Raw genomic sequence first — 21,462 nt, forward strand, 5'->3', positions numbered from 1 at the left:
TTCTACACTCAGAGCTTTAAGGAAAATTTAAAATCGGTGTATCAAGATGCTAGCCCCATTTTTGGCTTCTTAAAGAAATCTCAAGTAGAAAACTGCCGCTTCCCCCCTGCACTCTAACTTCACAATTAGTCGCTGAATAGGATGCTCTCGGGCAAGCCCATCCAACACAAGGGCCACCCATCTACCTGTCACGTCTCTCCTCTCACCCGAACGCTCTAAGGGTCTGCGTTGTACACCATCCTCTCTCACAGTTTCCTGGGTACCCTGGGCTTCATTTTTCTGACATTTTTAGAACACTCCCTTATATTCTAAATGACGTTCGAGACCTAGGTTTTACTGCATAACAATGTGAATATACTTAGCAGTGACTGAACTGCACACTTAAAAATGCTGAAGAAGGACTTCTCTGGTGGCCCAGGGGTCGGGAGTCTGGTTGCCAGTGCAGGGGACACGGGTTTGATCCTTGGTCCCGGAGGACCCCACATGCCACAGGGCAGCTAAGCCTGTGTTCCACAGCTACCGAAGCCCACAAGCCCCAGAGCCCGTGCTCTCAAGAAGAGAAATCCCCGCGATAAGAAGCTTGCCCATCGCAACTAGAGAGGAGTCCTCACTTGCCGCAACTAGAGAAACTCTGAGAGCAGCAATGAAGACTTAGCGTAGCCCCAAATAAACACATTAGAAATATGGATGAGAAATATGGCTAGTTTAAGCTCTGTACATGGAGGGAAGTGGGGAGGGGACACTGCCCACCCCCCAGTTTCCACCATCAGTTTTCATTATTAGCGTCTGCCTGCTAGTCCACCGGACACCTAACAATATGGACGTGAGAATTTCTCTTTATAGCTTTTAAACAAGGAAAAAAAATAAAGAGCAAATGACAACTTGCACCCAGATAATCAGCACCTGATTACCTGAAAGTGACAAAGTGCTGCTGCTCAAAAGGGCAGACACTGTTTTTTGTGGCAATAATGCAAAGAGATGGTCTTCCAAGGTGGCTCAGTGGTAAAGAATCCACCCGCAAGGCAGGAGACTTGGGTTTGATTCCTGGGTCAGGAAGATCCCCTGGAGAAGGAAATGGCAACCAACTCCGGTACTCTTGACTGGAGAATCCCATGGACAGAGGAGCCTGGTTGGCTACAGTCCATGGGGTCGCAGAAGAACTGGATATGCTGAGCACACATGCACGCAAAGTAATCAGATATGTAGATAGACAGGTATTCCTTGAAAAACGTGTTAACGGCCATCGCCTTTTAGAAGTCCAACCCCAAATTTCAGACTATCCATTTCTTGCTAGATTGCTTCTCTCTAAACTCTGGCCTGGTGTTGAGAGCCCACAGCTTGCCTCGCCTTACCTCTGACTACCCAGCTTCCTGAAAAGGACCAGCCAAATGGTTGCTCTTGAGAATATTGCCAAACACCACGCCCCGGGTCTGTGTATCCAGAGGCACAGGAAGTGATCTGCCTGGGGCCCAGTTTATTGCTTCATCTCAACACACTTTGATGGACGGAGTTTGAGTCAGCTCCATACATAGCGCGTCACCCCCAACCTCCTTCCTACCCAGCAGGACAGAGTTCTTCTGACACACCCATCCAGGCTTCTAGACCCCCTGCTAAATTTGGAAAGCAGCAGGTCCTGTAGATATCAAAAACCTCCAGTACTGTCTATCACTGGTTGTCCATCAGATACCAAAGCACAAGAACAGGTTGAAACCAACCCCTGAAAAGGAAGAACTCCCGCTCTCCCGGAGAGAGACGGGAGGCTTTGCGGAGATCTCAGACTGAAGAACACACCGGCCCTGGCACTGGTTCCCCAAGACGAATCCACATCAGAGTGGCCTATGACACCTGCAGAAAACGCAGCCTGCTGGCCCAGGAGGTTCTGATTGGGTGCCTGTGAGGTAAGACCCTGGTGCTGGGAAAGACTGAAGGCAGGAGGAGAAGGGGACGACAGAGGATGAGATGGTTGGATGGCATCACCAACTCGATGGACATGGGTTTGAGGAAGCTCCGGGAGTTGGTGATGGACAGGGAAGCCTGGCATGCTGCAGTCCAGGACACGACTTAGCGACTGAACTGAACTGGGCCGGGCTGGGCCCCCTGAATCTGCTGAGCAGGGTTGGGAGCTGCTGGGCAAGGCCTTGGGTCACAGCAATGCTGGTCCAGCAGACTGGCTCTAACCAAGCCTCAGGAATGATCCAGCAGACCGGCTCTAACAAAGCCTCGGGAATGACGGCCTTCTTGTGCTCTACAAGGAAGGAGAAGCTTTTGGGGGGCTGCATGGCTTGTAGGATTTTAGTTCTCCCAGGGATCGAACTTGATTGTGCCCCTAACAGAGTCCTAACCACTGGACCACTCAGGAATTCCCAGGAGAATTTTGAAATGTATACATATGTATGTGCATATATATTGGGTTGGCCAAAAAGTTCATTTGGGTTTTTCCATAAAGAGGGCATGTGAAAACCTGAATGAACTTTTTGGCCAACTCAATATATATAATAAGTTCTAATAGTGAATGTTCCCTAAAATGTGTCCTTTGCTACCATGTTCAAACTCAGGACCAATAATCACCTACTTCTACGTAGATGACTCACACCTCTACTTTCGGCCGAGACCAATCCACCCTGCCTAAGTCACCTAAGCCAGCTGCCAATCACGGCCTCGAACTCCACTTCTGAAATCAACCCTTCAATTACCTGAAACACTGGCTTCCTGTTCCAATTTCGGTTGATAGTACGACCTGCCAAGGCATCTGGATTTAAATCCTGGGTCATCTTGGATGCTTCAAGTTCACATCCAAACACTACAAAATCCTGGCACTGTTCCTTTTCCGACTCACAAAGCGCCGCCCTTACCACCTGGCCCACAGGACACCACTGTTCTCCAGGCCACGTGTCCCCGCGGACCTGGACCCTCACGGTCCCTAAACTCCCACTGCAGCTGAACTCACAAGATTAATCTTCCCCCAGTGATGACTCTGACCATGTATTTCCCTTGCTCAAAATCCTGTTTCAATTCCCCTCTACCTGCAGATACAGTCCTAACACCAAACCTGGTCCAGGCATTCCAAGGCCTTAACCTCTATCATACTGGGGCTTCCCTGGTGGCTCAGACAGTAAAGAATCTGCCCACAGTGTGAGAGACCTCGGTTTGATTCCTGGGTCAGGAAGATCCGCTGGAAAGGGGAATGGCACCCCACTCCAGTATTCTTGCTTGGAGAATTCCATGGACAGAGGAGCCTGGCGAGCTACAATCCATTGGGTCACAAAGAGTCGGACACGACTGAGGAACTAACAATACTAACCTATCATTCAAGTGACAATTTCATACTCCATCAACCTCCAGCAGCAAAGCTAATCTAGTCAAATTCCCCCAACGTACCTTGCAACCTCCTGCCTCGTGCTTTATCTCCCTTCTCCCACTAGGAATGCCTTTCTGTCTCTAGCTATAAAAATCGTACACATCCTGTAAGGCCCAAGTTCAAGTTCTACCCACTCCCTTGGGAGCACTTCCTGATGGCTGCCACCTCACAGCGACCCTCCCAGGGCACACCCAGCACCCTGCCACATCTGAGCCTCTGCTAAGTAAGGGTGTGTCTGCTCCTTTTTACCTTCCCTCTCACCCTCTGCTCTCTGCCCCTCCCTAGCACTTAACCACTGACTTCTCATCCACAGTCAGTTGTACACTAGCTGTCTGGCCGCATCTCCTTGAAAACAAGCAAACCCTCATTCTTATGAAGAAGCAAGACCTGTTCACTGCTAACATGTAGAGAAGAAACAGAAGAAAAAAATTTTTAAGTCTCTCATTACTGCACTTCTCAACTCACTTAACTTTCATCTGTGAATCTGTCATCTCTTCTTACCCCTATAGGCACATAGTTATTTACTGGTGTTTTAATTTAACCCCTAAATAGTTACACTTCTTATATTTGTCATCTAGCTGTCACCCCTAATAGGACATATTAGACTTGAGTCTTTTTAGGAACATGGATATGACTCTCTGTAATCTTCACAGGCCTTAAATTATGGTTCTAAACAAAGTAGGTAGCTAAAATGTTTAAAGCATATGTTCATTGAAAAAAAAAAAATATTCTGCGGGTGCATTTGCTATAAATGCATTGTCCAAAATAATCTATGTGAAAATCTGCTTACACATAGGCAATTTCTTGAAAATTGGACCCCCCCTCAAATTACTTAACAAATATCTTAAATATCCAAGACACGATATTGAGGACTCTATTGTTGCTGCTTTCTTAACTGATATTCATTAATTCAACTTGCTTTATAAATCTGAGTTATAGCTAAAATGAAGATCACCCTGTACAGAAACGTTTAAAGAATGCAGAAGAAATTGAAGAGGGGGGAGGGGGGAGACGGGATGGGAGAAAAGAGGAAGTTGGCTACTTCATTTTCTACTTAAAATTTCAATTCAGTTCCATAGCAACAACGCCGGTTTGCACCAAGATTTGAAAGTCTCATTATCTCACACAGAAGGAAATCATGCTAAGAGGGTGACAAGATCTAAGATCATATTTTTTCACGTTTCCAGAACGCAAGACTATTTAGCATATGGAATTGGTTCCTTTCCAACTTCAGCTGTTCTACAGTTCAGGAAAACATCATAAGTGAAAATAAAGACTTTCGCCCTTGGAAATGAAGATCCTCTACCTAGAAAGCAATGGAAAAAATCCAGTCTGTCACCCCGAGCAAACCACCTATTATTATCTTAATCCCATTTTACTGATGAGAAAACTCAGCGAAGTTAAAAAAAATATAAAAGAAAAATAGAGTTGGGATGATTAGATCTCCATAAGTTTTCACTGCAAAATAACCCCTTTTATACATAAATGTACAATTCAATTTACAGAAATTCAACTGATCGGTTTTTGCTTCCTATGAATAAGGATTCTTTAATGCAAACTGCATCACAATTTTTAGGTTTCTTTATCACTAGTTCCCTGGGAAACAGAAATTTACATTGGTTGCTAAGTCAACTTTCCAGATAGCCCTTAAGATCTCTTTAAAGGGTAATGCTACCTTTGGGCTTCTGAATAAAACTCCAGCAGTTTGTTGGGAGTCTGAAGCTTCATGGCTCTTTGGGCTCTGCTTCAGCCCTACCCTGCACTCTGTAATTGAGGTCCCAGGACAAAACCAGCAGAAGGGAAAAAATGCAACAACTCCCTGGAAGGGTGCTCACGAAGACTTTGGACTGCAAACTCCACAACATTAAGCTTCATCTCTGCAGGCTCATCGTTTACTATTATTTCTTCTTGACTCTGCTTGTGTTACCAGCATGCAAAGCCCATCACTTTAAAATCTGGGTCCTCCATCTCCTGATCACGTGCTTGGGGTTTGAGGAGCCCCTGAGCTCCAGAGGAAACTTAACTGGACTGCTCTCACTTCTTCTGCTTTGAGGAGTTTTAATAAAGGCCTTTTCATGTTTGCTTCTCAGGCCTTCCCCAAATACAAAACTGTCAGTGTCCCCTGCCCCTTCCAAGTCTAAGATATCAACTTCAAACCTTTGTAGCGACTAAGTGAGCGTTTGTTAAGAACTTGGGTGAATTTATGGCAGCCCAGGCCTGTGTTTGGGAGAAGGCAAACACCGCTGGATTTATGTTCTCTTGAGACGGTAAAACCACAAACACGAAGCAGGGCAAAGAACCCATCATCCTCTCCAGCTTTCCTTCCATGTCTGGGTTCAGTAGTAAGACAAGGGAGTCCACTCGCTCAGGCAAGTGTAGCCTCCTCACGGTCAGGCTCATCTAAAACATCCACCGCATCATCGCATCCGAGCCAAACTCCGTTACTGAGGCAACCGGGTTTTTCTTCCCCCAGGGTCACAGAGAAGCACACCCCTCGGGATCCCCTGGTAACCGTCCACCGGTAATGCCGGGGAGCCACAACAGCGAAAGACTCGCTTTCCAAGGCTGGCGCGGCCCGCATGGGGTGGGGGGGCGGTGCGTGGGGGTGCGCAGCGTCCAGTTACATTCCTGACCCACTTTCGCATCCCTCCCTCCTCTTCCCCTCCCTCCTCCTCCCGGGCAGGCCGCGAGGGCACTGGCGTGCCGAGAGCCACCCTCGAGCAGCAATCCCTAGGCCGCCGGCGGCGGGGGGCACCCGCAGTCGGGCTCTGCAGGGGACCGGGAGGAAGGGGGAGGGGAGAGGTGGGGAGAGGGGGAGGGTGCCCTCCTCCCCCCGCACCCTACCCCCACCCCGGCTTCCCCTGCGCGGCCCCTCCCCCGTCACATGGGCTCCAGAGCACCTGTTGGCGACCTCAGCCCCTAGCGGAGCCCCTCCCTCCGGCCCGGGCAACCCCCACCCCGCACCCCCCACCCCCAGCGGGAAGGGATGGGAACGCCGCCCGGTTCTCGCTCTGCCAAACCCGCTTCGCCCCAGGAGGGTGCGGGGGGCCAGTGGGCGACCCGTGCCCAGCTACTCAGCTTTGCAAAGTGCAAAAGCGCGCTGGCCCGGCGCAGCGATCTGCAGGAGGGGCTCCTGCCCGCCCCCGCCCGCTCCAGCCCCACGTGCCCCCCTCTCCCGGGCGGAGCGGCTAGGTGGGGTGCCCCCGCCCCCAGCCCTACTCCACTGGAAACCTGGGCTCCGCGCGGGCGCGGGGAGGGGGTGCTGCGAGTCCTGGCCGGGGCGGCGGGGGCGAGGGCAGGTGGCGGGTGGTGACGGGTGGGGTGTGCGTTCCGGGCCGCCAAGTCCAGGAAGGGGGCGGGAAGCTGCCGTCTCAGCTGCAACTTCTGAGCGTGCGAAGCGACTCAGCAACTCTGCGTGCGCCGCGCCCCTCCCCCGCGCCGCCGGCGGGGCTGGGGGCTGCGCGGCGCCGGGGCCCCCGCGCCCGGCACCGCGGGGCGCAGATCGGGGTGCGGGCGAACGGGCCAGGGCCGGCCTGGGCTGCCGGAGGGGCCTGGCCGCCCTGGGGGTAAGACAAGGGGGCACCGCCGGGTGCCCGCGCACGCCCCCCGCCCCCCCCCGCACCGTCCCCACTGGACCCCGCGCGGGCAAGGGGGCGGAGGATGACGGCGGAGCCATGGAGACTGCCCGGTGGATACAGAGGAGAGGGCCGGGCCGTCCGGGGCTGCCCGCATCTCGGCGGCCGATACGGCGCCCAGGGGAAGGGTGGCCAAGTGTCCGTCCCGCCCGGAGCGAGGCCGGCGGTGGAGATTGCCCACCACCCCCCCGACCCGGGAGGGGAGGGGGCTGCGAGGTGGGCGGCAAGGCGAGGGCGAAGGCCACCCGGACCTCCGGGGTCAGCGGCTGTTTGTTCCGCTCCCAAAGGACGGAGCGAGGCCCTGGCCTACCAGCCCGGAGACCCAGCGAGAGCCCCAGCTTCGTGTTTGGAAAGATGGAGCGGTCTAGTTCAGACATCGGGAGGGGCTCAACTTGGGCACCTGGATGGAACGCCTGGGCCGGTCTCGGGTGGGACACGCGGAAGCCCGGCCTGCAGCCCCTCTGGGGGCGGACTGGCGAGATGGAGAAGGATGAAGACGGCTGACCGGGGCCAGGCCCTTCCACTCCTGCAGGGGGGCCTGGAGAGCCCCAGCCGCCGCACCCTTCCGCTAGGAGCAGGTTTACGAATCCTCCAGCGTCCCCGCAAGACTCACAAAGTTCATCTGACTCACTGCAGACTTACTGTGCTTTACGCCCAAGCCTGTTGCTTGGAAAGCGCTAAGGCTTTTAATGGTGGTGTTAAGAACTTGAGTCATTTCAGGGTGTGGGGCTCTCTGAGAGGCAAAGGGGTGGCTTCAAGTGAAAGTCAACTACCTGTCGACCAGCTGAATGATTTAATTACACGCCATCTGAATTTAAAGAGCTTCACATGCTCACTGAGGACAGCTGGACAGTTAGATTCTGAGGTGGACCCGGAAGTTACTTTTTAAGTGAACAAAGTCTGTTTTGCACCAAAACCCCCCCGAGTGACCGGTACAGTGGTCCTTTGGTGTCAGGGAGGTTGGTTCCAGGAACCCCTGCAGATACCAAAATCCAGGGATGCTCAAGACTCATGGAAGATGGTGTCGAATTTGCATATAATCTGTGCACATCCTCCCCTGTGCTTCAGATCGCCTCTAGATTACTTAATAACCCTAATGTAAGATAAATGGTCATAAATACAATAAACGTTCCGTAGACAGTTGTTGGCCTTCAGCAAACTTAAGTTTTGCTTTTTCGAACTTTCTGGAATTTTTTTTCTCAAACGTTTTCTGTTCGAGGTTGGTTGAGTCCACAGGTTACAGCAGGGCCAATTATCCTTTTCTTTTAGATTCAATATATTTAGTTCTTTGACTTCTTTTTAATTAATTTTGTATTTCTTGCCTGTGTGGAGAGGCATGTGGGATTGTAGTTCCCTGACCAGGAGTTGAACCTGTTCCTCCTGCAGTGGAATTGCAGAGTCTTAACCACTGGACTATGAGGGAAGTCCTTTCATCTACTGCAAGATACACATATTTTCAAACTTTGCCATCTTTAATGTCCTATTTGAGAGCATCCTTGAGCCTAGTTTAACTGGCACTGGTTTTCTTTTCTTTCTTTTTAGCAGGACATGAAATCAGGAAGTTTGAGAAATGCTGAGTTAAACAAGTTTATTTGTAACCAAGAAATGCAACAAACAGCCTCGTAGCCCGGCCTTTTGGAGTTCTTGTGTGTGCTTAGGTGTTTGTGAATCACCACACGGAGGTTACGCGTCACAGTTTCCTAAATGTGTGTGTGCGGTCACTAGCTTTGTGAGCATCACTGCTGAGGACTTATACTCCTTTCAGGAAATGCTGCTCTAGGGGTTGCCCCAGATTGGAACACAGCGGAGGAAAGTGTTCACATTTCAAAGCTGTGCTTGAGGATAATCAGGAATCTGTAAATGATAAACTAAACTTGGTGACCTAACAAGAAAGAGCCCATTTAAGGAAATCAGGCAAAACTCTTCCCACTCAGCTGTAGTAGGAACTGAGTCAGGATCAGCTTTAGCGAATTAATTCAGTGAACATTTAGTTCATCAGAAAATGCATGTATCTTAGGACTTCCCTGGTGGTCCAGTGGGTACGACTCTTGAGTTCCCAATGCAGGGGACCCAAGTTCGATCCCTGCTCAGGGAACTAGATCCCACCAGCCACAACTGAGAGTTCTCACCCCACGACTAAGACCCAGCACAGCCAAATAAAAAAAAATTTTAAAAAGGCAAATTTATGTATCTGATATATACAGTTACTGTTACATTATCTCCTGCATTATTTTGACTTGTACTTATTTAAATCAGACTGGCCTAAGCTACTAGTCAATTACTCCAAAAAATTCCCCCAAAAGATCATTATGGGAAAAATTAAAAATGGTGATGAATACCTAGAAGTGTAATTTTAATTTAAAAAAAAGAGGTATAAAAAATTTCCAAAGAGATTAAATTTAGTATAGGAAAGAAAAAAAAAATGCTTGTCATTCATCCCTTAATAAAGGTTAGAGGCAAGGTTGGATTGTCATAAGTAGCTAAATATTCTACTTGGAATGTTTCTAATATAAATAACAGTGTTTAACATTTTTTAGTATGTAACATAAAACGTTTATTTTCATATATTAGGGTATTCACCATACAATAATCCTGCAAGGTAGATGGAGCAGTCATTCATCCTCAGATTGTAAACTCAACCATTCATTTATGTAACAAGCATGTACCAAGTTCTACACACTAGGCGTTGATGACAGAAAGATGAATATGAGAAATTCCCTCTCTGTGGAAGTTTACATCTGGTGGGAGAGATGGATAAGTATTAATAAAATAACTGTAATACAGTATAGCATTGAGACTTAGAAAGGTTAAGGACTTAAGGAAACTAAAGTAAGGATTTGAGTGGTCTTATGATTTCACTCTCTCTCCTGTGATAGACATGCTCTCATCCTTGCAAACACCCTCATGAAGATAGAGTATTCGAAATAAATAAAATCAAGTATGTTGAACCTTAAGAGCCAAAAAGAAATGTAGAGATTATATAGGCTAACCCACTCATTCCACAGGCTTAGAAACTGAGAGAGAGAAGAAAAATGGATTTGCTCAGGGTTGTACAGTTATGTAATGACCGAATTAAGATTAGAATCAAGGTTTCCTGACTTCCAGCTCTTTGTACTATAAAGAGCTGCCCTACAGTAAGAAGTGGTAAGAAAAGTTTAGTGGAGCCTGTCTCTACTATCCAGCGATGTGTGGGCCCATCTCAATAAAGGTCCAGGGTGATTGTTGAATCTGTGATAAAATACCCCATGACTAAGCACTTATTTAAAGAAATATTTCTAAGCGGAACTGCAAGGGGATTTCAGCTATGTGAGTTCCTTAAAAACAGTCACCATCCTTAAAAGTTGAAGATATATATCTGATAAAAAGTTAATACGGGACATTTGGGGAAATTTGAACACTGGCTGACTACATATTAGAGACTATTAAAGGATTATTGTTACTTGTTTAACCATGAGTGGATTTGTGATTGTGCTATTTCAAAAAAGGAGTTCTCATGTCTTAGGTGTATATTGTGAAATGTTTGCACTGAAATTATATAATGTCTGGGATTAAAATAATCCAGTTTTTGGGGGGAGTAGGGGAGGAGAGAAAATGAAAACTCTTAAGTCCATGTGCTGCAACTGGAAAATAGATATGTGAGCATATATAGTATGTATATTAGTAATTATATACATTATATATAGTAACATAAATGCCACTTCTGTGTGACTTCCAAATTTTCCAAAATAAAGAGACTCTTCTGAGTCAGTGAACTCCGGGAGCTGGTGATGGGCAGGGAGGCCTGGCGTGCTGCGTTCATGGGGTCGCAAAGAGTCGGACACGACTGAGCGACTGACCTGATCTGATCTGATAAAAGAAAAATTAATTAGTCTGCCCCCCACCCCCACCAACATCCACTCTCAAGGAAAAAAAAATATCTTCTTAAAGTTGAAATGCCTTCTTGTAAGTTTCATGAAGTTATTTTCCTAACAATGGAATCAAGGTTAGGGAGAAGTATGATGCTAATTTTAATTGCTGGCATTTGCATAGGCTAGTACCTTATAATTTACAAAAGATTTATTTTTCTGATTAGTTTAGGCCTGAAGTTGAAAGGCAAAACATCCCAGTTGTGTTCTTCAAAGAACAAGGCCTGAAGCCCTGTCAGAAAATTAAATTTTCTTAGCATTTTTAAATGGTAGTAAAAATCCAAAGGATTTTCAGAAGTGCTGAAACTGGGCACACGCTGAGCTGCTTCTGCCTTGCAAGAAGACGTTTTTCCTTTTCATTTTAGGTACTCAGAAGGCAATGTGCTCTGATATATCTCAGCCGGTTGACATTCTTCCCAGGGAGTATTAAGTCAGTCCCAAAGCCATATCACCATGGAATCTATAGTATTATTAAGGGCCTCTTTGTGGCTAAGAAGCATTGGTGTGTTACTGTTTTATTATAAGATTTATAGAGCTGGTTTACAATACTGCGTTCTTAATTGTGTGCATAATATATTTAAAACACATGTGGTAGTGCAGTTTGTGTCCCATATTGAGTGACTTTGGGCTTTTTTCCCATTCTATTCAATAAGGTATACCTGTTATCTGAAAATTATCAGAATATCAGACAACACAAGGAATGTGGTGAATTTAAAGGTGAATTTAAAATTTAAATTCACTATCATTCAATAAATATTTTATTGGCAATACTTCTTATTTTGTAGAGAGCTAAAAAACTCTACCCGTGGTCATGTATGAATGTGAGAGTTGGACTGTGAAGAAAGCTGAGCGCCAAAGAATTGATGCTTTTAAACTGTGGTGTTGGAGAAGACTCTTGAGAGTCCCTTGGACTGCAAGGAGGTCCAACCAATCCATCCTAAAGGAGATCAGTCCTAGGTGTTCATTGGAAGGACTGATGCTGAAGCTGAAACTCCAATACTTTGACCACCTCATGCAAAGAGTTGATTCACTGGAGAGGACCCTGATGCTGGGAGGGATTGGGGGCAGGAGGAGAAGGGGACGACAGAGGATGAGATGGCTGGATGGCATCACCGACTCGATGGACATAGGTTTGGGTGGACTCCAGGAGTTGGTGATGGACAGGGAGGCCTGGTGTGCTGTGATTCATGGGGTCGCAAAGAGTCAGACATGACTGAGCGACTGAACTGAACTGAACTGAAAATACTCTAAGGTGGGTAGAATTTCCAAGCACATGGAAATGAAACTAATTGCAGAACGAGACTGCCTTCCCGTGCTCAGAGATTTAGGGGAAAGTAGTTTCATCTCATCTTGCTTAAATTATTATTCAAAAACATTTTTTTTTAATTGGAGTATTCATTTTGTTTGAATGACAGAAAACACTCTAAGGACATGTTGAGCATCCCGTCCTGCTTTCTGCTCTAAATCAGGTCCCCAGCTGGTGGCTGAAGATGCCCGTGAGGTCACTGAGTCACTGCAAGGGCTGCTTTATACGCATGAGGTGTTTTCCATAGACCAAGAAAATGATCAGTGTTGGAAAGTTGTTCAGTCGCTGTGTCCAATGCTTTGCAACCCTGTGGACTACAACACACCAGGCTCCTCTGCCCTCCATCATCTCCCAGAGTTTGCTCAAACTCATGTGCATTGAGTTGGTGATGCTATTCAACCATCTCATCCTCTACCGCCCCCTTCTCCTTTTGCCTTCCATCTTTCCCAACATCAGGGTCATTTCCAATGAGTCGGGTCTTGGCATCAGGTAGCCAAAGCACATGTTTGTCATTAACTAATAAACTGCAAATTTAAAGTTTTCTTGAATATAAAGTATGACTTTGTTCTTATGTATCTTTTAAACTACTGAGTACTAAAAATAAAACTATCTTATATTTGGAAGGAGGCTAGAAAGAAGAACCAGCTCTCTCGGTGAGAGGCTCTTTGTCAGTTTTGTAAAGCAAATTCCCTCTCTAGCCTTTTTCTACGTAACACATAATACTCTTTCATCGTTGTTGAATGCATAGTATATGACACTGCGCCGAGGATAAGCCAACGCACTGATGTGAGTTGTTTCGTCCTTTGGTATCAGAACTGGAAGTTCTAGGCGTACCGTCCTTTATATACCTGCCACTCTTTTATACCTACCTAATAGACTCACTTTCCAATCCCAAAGAAAGGCAGCGCCAAAGGAGGCTCAAACTACCGCACAATTGCACTCATCTCACACGCTAGTAAAGTCATGCTCAAAATTCTCCAAGCCAGGCTTCAGCAATACGTGAACCGTGAACGTCCTGATGTTCAAGCTGGTTTTAGAAAAGGCAGAGGAACCAGAGATCAAATTGCCAACATCCGCTGGATCATCGAAAAAGCAAGAGAGTTCCAGAAAAACATCTATTTCTGCTTTATTGACTATGCCAAAGCCTTTGACTGTGTGGATCACAATAAACTGTGGAAAATTCTTCAAGAGATGGGAATACCAGACCATCTGACCTGCCTCTTGAGAAACCTATATGCAGGTCAGGAAGCAACAGTTAGAACTGGACATGGAACAACAGACTGGTTCCAAAGAGGAAAAGGAGTACGTCAAGGCTGTATATTGTCACCCAATTTATTTAACTTATACGCAGAGTACATCATGAGAAACGCTGGGCTGGAAGAAACACAAGTTGGAATCAAGATTGCTGGGAGAAATATCAATAACCTCAGATATGCCGAGTGGGGAGATGACACCACCCTTATTGCAGAAAGTGAAGAGGAACTAAAAAGCCTCTTGATGAGAGTGAAAGAGGAGGGTGAAAAAGTTGGCTTAAAGCTCAACATTCTGAAAACTAAGATCATGGCATCTGGTCCCATCACTTCATGGGAAATAGATGGGGAAACAGTGGAAACAGTGTCAGACTTTATTTTTTTGGCCTCCAAAATCACTGCAGATGGTGATTGCAGCCATGAGATTAAAAGACACTTACTCCTTGGAAGGAAAGTTATGACCAACCTAGATAGCATATTCAAAAGCAGAGACATTACTTTGCCAACAAAGGTCTGTCTAGTCAAGGCTATGGTTTTTCCAGTGGTCATGTATGGATGTGAGAGTTGGACTGTGAAGAAAGCTGAGTGCCAAAGAATTGATGCTTTTGAACTGTGGTGTTGGAGAAGACTCTTGAGAGGCCCTTGGACTGCAAGGAGATCCAACCAGTCCATCCTAAAGGAGATCAGTTCTGGGTGTTCATAGGACTGATGCTGAAGCTGAAACTCCAATTCTTTGGCTACCTCATGCGAAGAGTTGACTCATTGGAAAAGACCCTGATGCTGGGAGGGATTGGGGGCAGGAGGAGAAGGGGACGACAGAGGATGAGATGGCTGGATGGCATCACCGACTTGATGGACATGAGTTTGAGTGAACTCCAGGAGGTGGTGATGGACAGGGAGGCCTGGTGTGCTGTGATTCATGGGGTCGCAAAGAGTTGAACATGACTGAGCGACTGAACTGAACTGAACTGAACTGAGTAGACTCACTTTAGTGTCCAAAGCCAAGAAACGGTTTCACAATCTGTGCGTACTCCTGGATCTGAATTTTCCAAGGCATAGCTTTCTACAGGAACTCTTTATAGGCTTGGAAATGGTCAGAAATACAAATGTTGTCCAGAGTGTTTTGGAAGGCTCTTAATACAGAGTCAAATTTTATTATCTACATTTCTTTACTTGGGCTTCCCTGGTGGCTCAGATGGTAAAGAATCCACGTGCAATGCAGGAGACCCGGGATTCAGTCCCTGGGTCAGGAAGATCCCCTGGAAAAGGGAATGGCAACCCACTCCAGTATTCTTGCCTGGAGAATCTCATGGACAGAGGATCCTGGTAGGCTACAGTTCATGGGGTCACAAAAGAGTTGGACAGAACTGAGCAACTAACACTACGCTTTTTTCTTTACTTGCTGTTTATCACTTTCCCGCCCTCCCTCCCTCCCTCCATCTCTCCCTCCCTTCCTCTTTCTTTCTTTCCTTTTAATTCTTGGATTATTACAACAAGCAAGCAGATGGCATCATTGCCGAGTGGGGTTCCAGGGTGAAGGATGATACACCAAGCTCCCTAGTCATAATTGGAGGTGAGATTAGTTGGGAGAGTCTTATTTATTAGCAAATCCTCTTCATTTCATTTATTCTCCCATGATTATTTGCCACTTCCTAAGCCCTTATGCTGCACCTGGCCTGTTATCGTAATCTTCACAACAATCCTACCAGGCAAATATTCTTATTTTTCCATTTTGCAGATGAGGAATTTGACATTGAAAGAGGTAAGTAATTTATCTAAGTGACAGAATTAAGATTTGAACCTTGCTCCGTGACTCCAAACCCTTAACCAGCTCAGATGACTCACTTTCCTCCTCAGAGAAGAGTTGAAACTCACGTGGGGCCTCCTTACCTGCTCTCTAGTCTAAAGCCTTGAGCACCTGCCTCTTCTTATCTTCAGAAGGGCAAGAATTGCTGTAAACTGAACCAGAATAACGACAGCTGTTTCCTTGGACCATCCATCATTAGCCACTTCTTCCTTCATCCCTGCCCAGCGAATAGTAGGTTGGTAAGTGGCTTAACTGCTACCAAGATCATCCATTCTACGCACAGATGGCTCTGGGCTAGTTATGACTTAACCTAATTATTCTGGCCTTTCTAACTTTTCACTTCTAGAAATAGTCACTTAAAAGGGGGAAGATTTTGAAAGACTTATTTAGGTCTTACTCTCTTATGGGAGAGGGAAATTATTTTTGAGGCAAATGAGCCCTCAATTTCCCAAAGAAGGGGAGATTATTATTTGTCTAAGTAGAAGTTAATTGGGAGAATTGACACATAAAAGCTGTTAACAGTAATGGTCCATGGAGGCTGAAAGGTCACACTGTCCGACACATATGGTGGCTAAAAAAATGGGCCATCTTCCTGGCTGTACTTCATCCCGAGGCTCTCTTGGGTGTCTGGATATGGAACTCACTCTCTCACCTTCTAAACTCTTCTCAGGACCCCACGCTGTTTTACCATCCGTGGAAGACTTGGGTCTTCTTCAGTGTGGCTCTAATTTTGAGCCAGATGGAGATGAAACCTTTCTAACCACCCTACTTTAAATCCAATAGGATTGTCTGCCAGAAAAAAGCTCTGCCCCTTCTTGTATTGTTGTTGTGGTTCAGCTGCTAAGTTGTGTTCAACTCTGCAACCCCGTGGACTGCAGGATGCTAGGCTTCCCTGTCCTCCACTATCTCCCGGAGTTTGCACAAATTCATATCCATTGAGTTGGCGGTGCTACTAACCATCTCATCCTCTGTCGTCCCCTTCTCCTCCTGCCTTCAATCTTTCCCAGCATCAGGGTCTTTTCCAAAGAGTCAGCTCTACGCATCAGGTGGCCAAAGTATTGGAGCTTCAACATCAGTTCTTCCAATGAGTGGTCAGGGTTGATTTCCTTTGGGACGGACTGGTTTGATCTCCTTACAGTCTAAAAGTCTCCCAGTCTTCTCCAGCACTACAGTTTTTGTACTAGAAAGACAAAAACCCTTTGTGGGCAGGATGAGCTGGCATCTATAATGTCTCCCATGTGCTGTATTAGAGAAGGAAATGGCAACCCACTCCAGTGTTCTTGCCCAGGAAATCCCATGGACAGAAGAGCCTGTGGGCTACAGCCCATGGGGTTATAAAGGGTCAAACACGACCTCGGGACTAAACAACAACGCACTGTATACGTTGTCACCACTCCTTTGGGACAGAAATAAGAGGAAGCCACTCACATCTGGGAGATGGGAAGAAGGGGCGTGTCTTAGCAAGACCCGAAACCCTGGTCCTAGGTTTCTAGGTCCAAGGAGGCGGTGAGACAGCTTGCAGACGGCAAGTGGTCAGTGTCAGGCAGCAGCGCCTGCACGGGCCCTGGAGGTGGGGTTGGGGGGGGTGGGGGCACTGGACAAAGAGAAGACCAGACCCTGACTTTCAGAGCTGCTAGCATCCCTCAGCCAGCTGAATGGCTGCATCCTTCATGGAAATAGCTGAGACTATGGCATCAGGTCAGACCCTGAGAACTGGCTGCCTGCCAGTGCCCAGGGAGAGGCGGGGGTCTCCCACCCAGGAGACTAAGACAGTAAGCTGGGCTCTTGTGCCCGCCCGGGGCCTGACACGCCTGCCTGCCTGCCTGGGATTCCGGCTCCCAGCCCTGCCCTGTGGAAGGAGCTCAATGTTTTCAATACTGTTTGTCCTCTTGCCCGAATAGCAAAGAGATTGAAGTCAGAAGATGTGACTGTGTGTTTTTTCCCCCTGGACTTGGTTTACAGTTGCACTTTACACTGTGCTGATGTCTTTCATGTTGAAGCAAAAGCAGCATTTCAATCCGAGAATTCAGGTGCTGAGAGTCTGATCTGACTATTGCTCTTGCCGGGAGGAGGCAGGTTCAACCCTTGTCAACCGTGTGCTGACTTGTTAACACTACCCATGTCCGAAGTAGCAGGCTCCAATGGGTCTCAAAATAGAGCCGACGCACATGGCCGATAAGATCCCAGTGCGCAGAGGTAATGTTACACCATCTATGACATAACTTCTAGAATAATCACTGCTGCCCTTTGCTCCAGAATCCAGCTCCAGTGCCTGAAAAAAAAAAGTGGAAAGTCCTCAAACAGTTCGGGGCTCAGAACTGTGTGTACTTTCCTTGAAGTTGGTTAAACTTCCACTCGCTTCGGAAGCTGATAATAAGCAGTGTGCAGCCAGCCCTCGCTTATTCTTTCTTCTCCTTTTTTGCTTTAGAGGGACAGATCCCCAAACAAGCCTTCTGGTGGCCATTAAGAAGGACACAGTTCTTTTCTGAAGCGCGTGCCGGCGTTTTACAAAGCACAGCGCACAGAAGAAGCGGTTGGCACACAGGGGCATGGTCGGGTTCCCGGGGACAGAGTGTGGCTGATTTCGGGCAGAGACCCTGCTTTAGCGTAGTGATGGGGGTGCGCTCACTTAAGGAGCAGGGAGTCAGGGCATCTCAGTACACTGGTTTTCCAGGCTGTGCAACGACGTGGCTGAAGGAAGGGGGAAGCCCTATCTCAAAAGAAACTTTAGACCTGGGGGCCTGAGGTCAGGTATCTTGCCCCTCCCCCCAGAAAGACCTGACTCTCCATGCCTGCGCTCCTGGAAAGCTGCCTGTGGGTGAGAATGTGCTCTCATATTTATAGAGGAAACCAGGAAGCGGGGAGTCGCAGCCCGGGCTTCCTGGTCCCGCTGCTGACTCACTCTGGTATCTCTGGGGCCATTTCCTTCATTTCTCTGTACCTCAGTTTCTCAGTTAAATGAGGGTGGAAGTGGAATTCCCCCCGGGGCGCTGGGAGCACCTAATTCATGTTTATGCTTCTTGGAGATAACTGGGATCAAGAGGTCCTCGGGCCAGGGAGCATCACTCCCTGAGAGATTACATCTTTATGGTCTCCTCTAGGCAGTCACCAAATAAATGGCATTCAGTCTGGGGTCATCTTCCTGACGGTCCAGCTCTCTACTCTGTGACGCCCCCGCCCCTCCTCTTCCCCCCTGACCCCCAGTTATGTCCTCTGCAGGAAGCACTGTGTCTAAAGGGAAGGAGACTTCAGTGTCTCTTTGCTCTTTCCAGAATCCTGCTGGCCCATAAGTGTAGGCGAGAGAGGTTTTGGAGGAAAGGGCTGGGAGGCTGCCAAGCGCACCTCGTTCAGGCACAACCCTCCAGGTTCTTTTAAGAAATTTTGTCTGGCCCTTTGCACTTGATTTCCTTTTCCCCTTTCAGGGTGTTGACCTCAGTGGCTACAGCGCATACATCACTTCCTCTGCAGGGGGGTCTGTTTTGTCTCCTGCTGGGTCTGAAATGTCACGTAATTTGTCGTGTTTTGCTGGATTAGTTGGGGGTTTGTTTGTTGGGTGATTTGTTGTGCTGTGCTCAGGCTTGTCTGACTCTGTGTGACCCCATGGACTGTGGCCACCACGCTCCTCTGTCCATGGAAGTTTCCAGGCAAGAATGCTGGAGTGGGTTGCCATTTCCTTCTCCAGGGGATCTTCCTGACCAAGGAATCGAACCCACGTCTCTTGTGTCTCCGGCATTGCAGGTGAATTCTTTACCACTGGCGCCACCTGAGAAGCCCTTCTTTGTTGGGTGGTATTCACAAATTGTGGACTTCCCTAATAGCTCAGTTGGTAAAGAATATGCCTGCAATGCAGGAGACCTCGGTTTGATCCCTGGGTCGGGAAGATCCGATGGAGAAGGGATAGGCTATCCACGCCAGTATTCTCGGGCTTCCCTTGTAAGGGAAAGAACCTGCTGTTCAGCTGGTAAAGAACCTGCCCGCAATGTAGGATACCTGGGTTTGATCCCTGGGTTGGGAAGACCCCCCTGGAGAAGGGAAAAGCTACCCACTCCAGTATCCTGGCCTGGAGAATTCCATTGACTGTATAGTCCATGGGGCCTCGAAAAGTCAGACACGCTGAGCGCCTTTCACTCCCAAACTGTCACCTGGGCCCAGCCCCTCGCCCTGTCTCCCTCCCGATGAGCGAGGTGACGGCAGTTTGCAGCCCGCAGCATTTACCGAGAGACAGACCTGTGTCTGTTTCTCTCTGTTACCGGTGTTGGTGCCTCTACAGGGAGTTCCCCTGCGAGGGCGAAAGACCAACAAAGCCCACAGGGCTCTTATCTCTTCTTCCTGCTGTGCCAACTGGCGGCTCTGGGGCTTTGCTCATTTTCTGAACTTCGTTGCAGGGTGGCTCTCCAAGCCTGCCATCCAGAACAAGGTCAGAGCTCCGGTCTTTTCCTCTTCAGAGGCAGCAGCCTTTCCATGGTTTGTCACAGATGGCTTTTCCCATTCCTGGAGGCAGTGTTTCCCTGCTCTCATAAGTACGTGTTGGTAGGTACACTTGGAATTTATTAACTCATTCTGCAAGCTTTATTTACTTACCACCACGTGCCAGGCACCCTAGACGCTGGGCCTGTGACAGGAATTAAGACTGAGCTGGGCTCTCTGAGAGCTGGGCTGGGGGCAGGGCCGTGGGCTCGAGGTTGCAGGTAATGATGGGCTGGGTTGAGAAGGACATGCAGACTCCCAGCTGACAATGCGAGGCAAAAGATGATTAGTGCTAGAGCCTAATACTATTAATAGTATTCTAATATCATATCGAGCGTGGTATCATTATTTATTATAACAGAAATATTTCAGGACTTCCCTGGAAGTCCAGTGGCTAAGACTCCACACTCCTAGTGCAGAGGGCCTGCATTTGAACCCTGGTCAGGGAACTAGAGCCCACATATGGCAACTCAAGATCCCGCATACTGCAATGAAGACCTGGTGCAGCCAAATTAATAAATCAATATATTAAAAAAATTATATAAAAAAACTCTCCCTAGGCTCTTACTGTGTGCCAAGCACTGTGCTATGTAATCTCATCTAATCTCCATTCCACCCTTCGTGTGGAGCTGTAACCTCATCCTGATTTTCCAGAAGAAAGGAGCAGAGACCAGGGAGGCTCAGTTCTGAGCTCAGGGTCACTAGCTGATTTCAGCTTTAGGTGCGAGGATGAGGATGTGCGGCGCAGAGAAAGGGAAGCTCGCAGGGAGTCCTTCAGGACCGGAGCCCGCCTGCTCCCGGCACAGCACGCGGATGAAGCCTGCCCCCGTCTCCCTGTGTTCTGGGTGGGTGATGTGCTCCGCAGCACATCAGCGTCTTCAGAACTGGCCCCTCTGGGGCCGTCCCAGCTCAGCAGTGTCTCAGGGAGCTCTTATTGGTCTTAGGAAAACTTCGGACCTTTCTGCCAATCCAGCAAGGGGGAACCTGCTTAGAAAGGGACTTCTGGCGTGATACCAGCGGCTGAATGCTCCCCCTTTATCTGTTTATAAAGAAAAAAAATCTTGGGTTGGCCACAAAGTTCTTTCCGGTGTTCCATACCATCTTACTGAAAAGCCTGAACGCACTTACTTGTTGGCCAGTCCAGTACCTAAGACGATGAGAATGACTGGGTACGTAGACCCCAGATGAGCATGCCTGACTCGAATGTGCTTGCCAAGGTCATCAGCCCTGTCCTTCTGCTATGTTCGAGGACGCAGCCCAGTTCTTATTTGACCTGCAGCGTAATTGGCTGCCAATGCTGTCTTCAGAATGAACCTCTTCTCTCGATTCCCCGTCCTCTTCCCCTCTCTCCGGGCAGTGTGCTTGGTCTTCAGGGTGGGTTCTGTCCGAGGACGCACTGTCTGGTTCAGGCGCTGTGGTTTTCAGAGCTCGTTCATTTCCCTGGGCCTCAGTGATCAGCTTGATGGGAATGGCTTCAGGTCTCTATCTGCGGACTGGATCATTTTTTCCTAAGGCGTTGGAACAGCTACCCATCCAATCTGTGTGGTTCTCAGTAACTTCCGACTCGGAAGGCCCAACACCAGGCTTGTCCTCTGTATCCCGAGCCTTCTTCTTGCGTCCTCCTCTGGGAAGGTCACCACTGGCCATCCTTTAGTCTGAGCCAGGGGACATGGCAGCATCTTTGATTCTTCCCTCTCTTCTCCCACAACAGCTCTCCCTTCAACAGGCTCTGTT

The 21,462-nt window shown here is 48.0% G+C and overlaps 1 protein-coding gene across 1 annotated transcript in view; it reads right to left on the minus strand.

Annotated features, from left to right (window-relative positions):
• The window catches only part of RREB1 (ras responsive element binding protein 1), a 168,425-nt gene extending 161,662 nt beyond the window's left edge, over positions 1-6,763 (minus strand). Inside the window, exon 1 of the mRNA XM_086370365.1 lies at positions 6,590-6,763. The gene's annotated coding sequence lies outside the window, so the exon portion shown is untranslated. The remainder of the gene's footprint in view (positions 1-6,589) is intronic.
• Positions 6,764-21,462: the final 14,699 nt, after the last annotated feature.

The sequence above is a fragment of the Bos grunniens genome, chromosome 23 (assembly GCF_055505025.1).
Source record: "Bos grunniens cultivar Pamir isolate PY7600 chromosome 23, Bosgru_T2T1.0, whole genome shotgun sequence".
Lineage (NCBI taxonomy): Eukaryota > Metazoa > Chordata > Mammalia > Artiodactyla > Bovidae > Bos > Bos grunniens.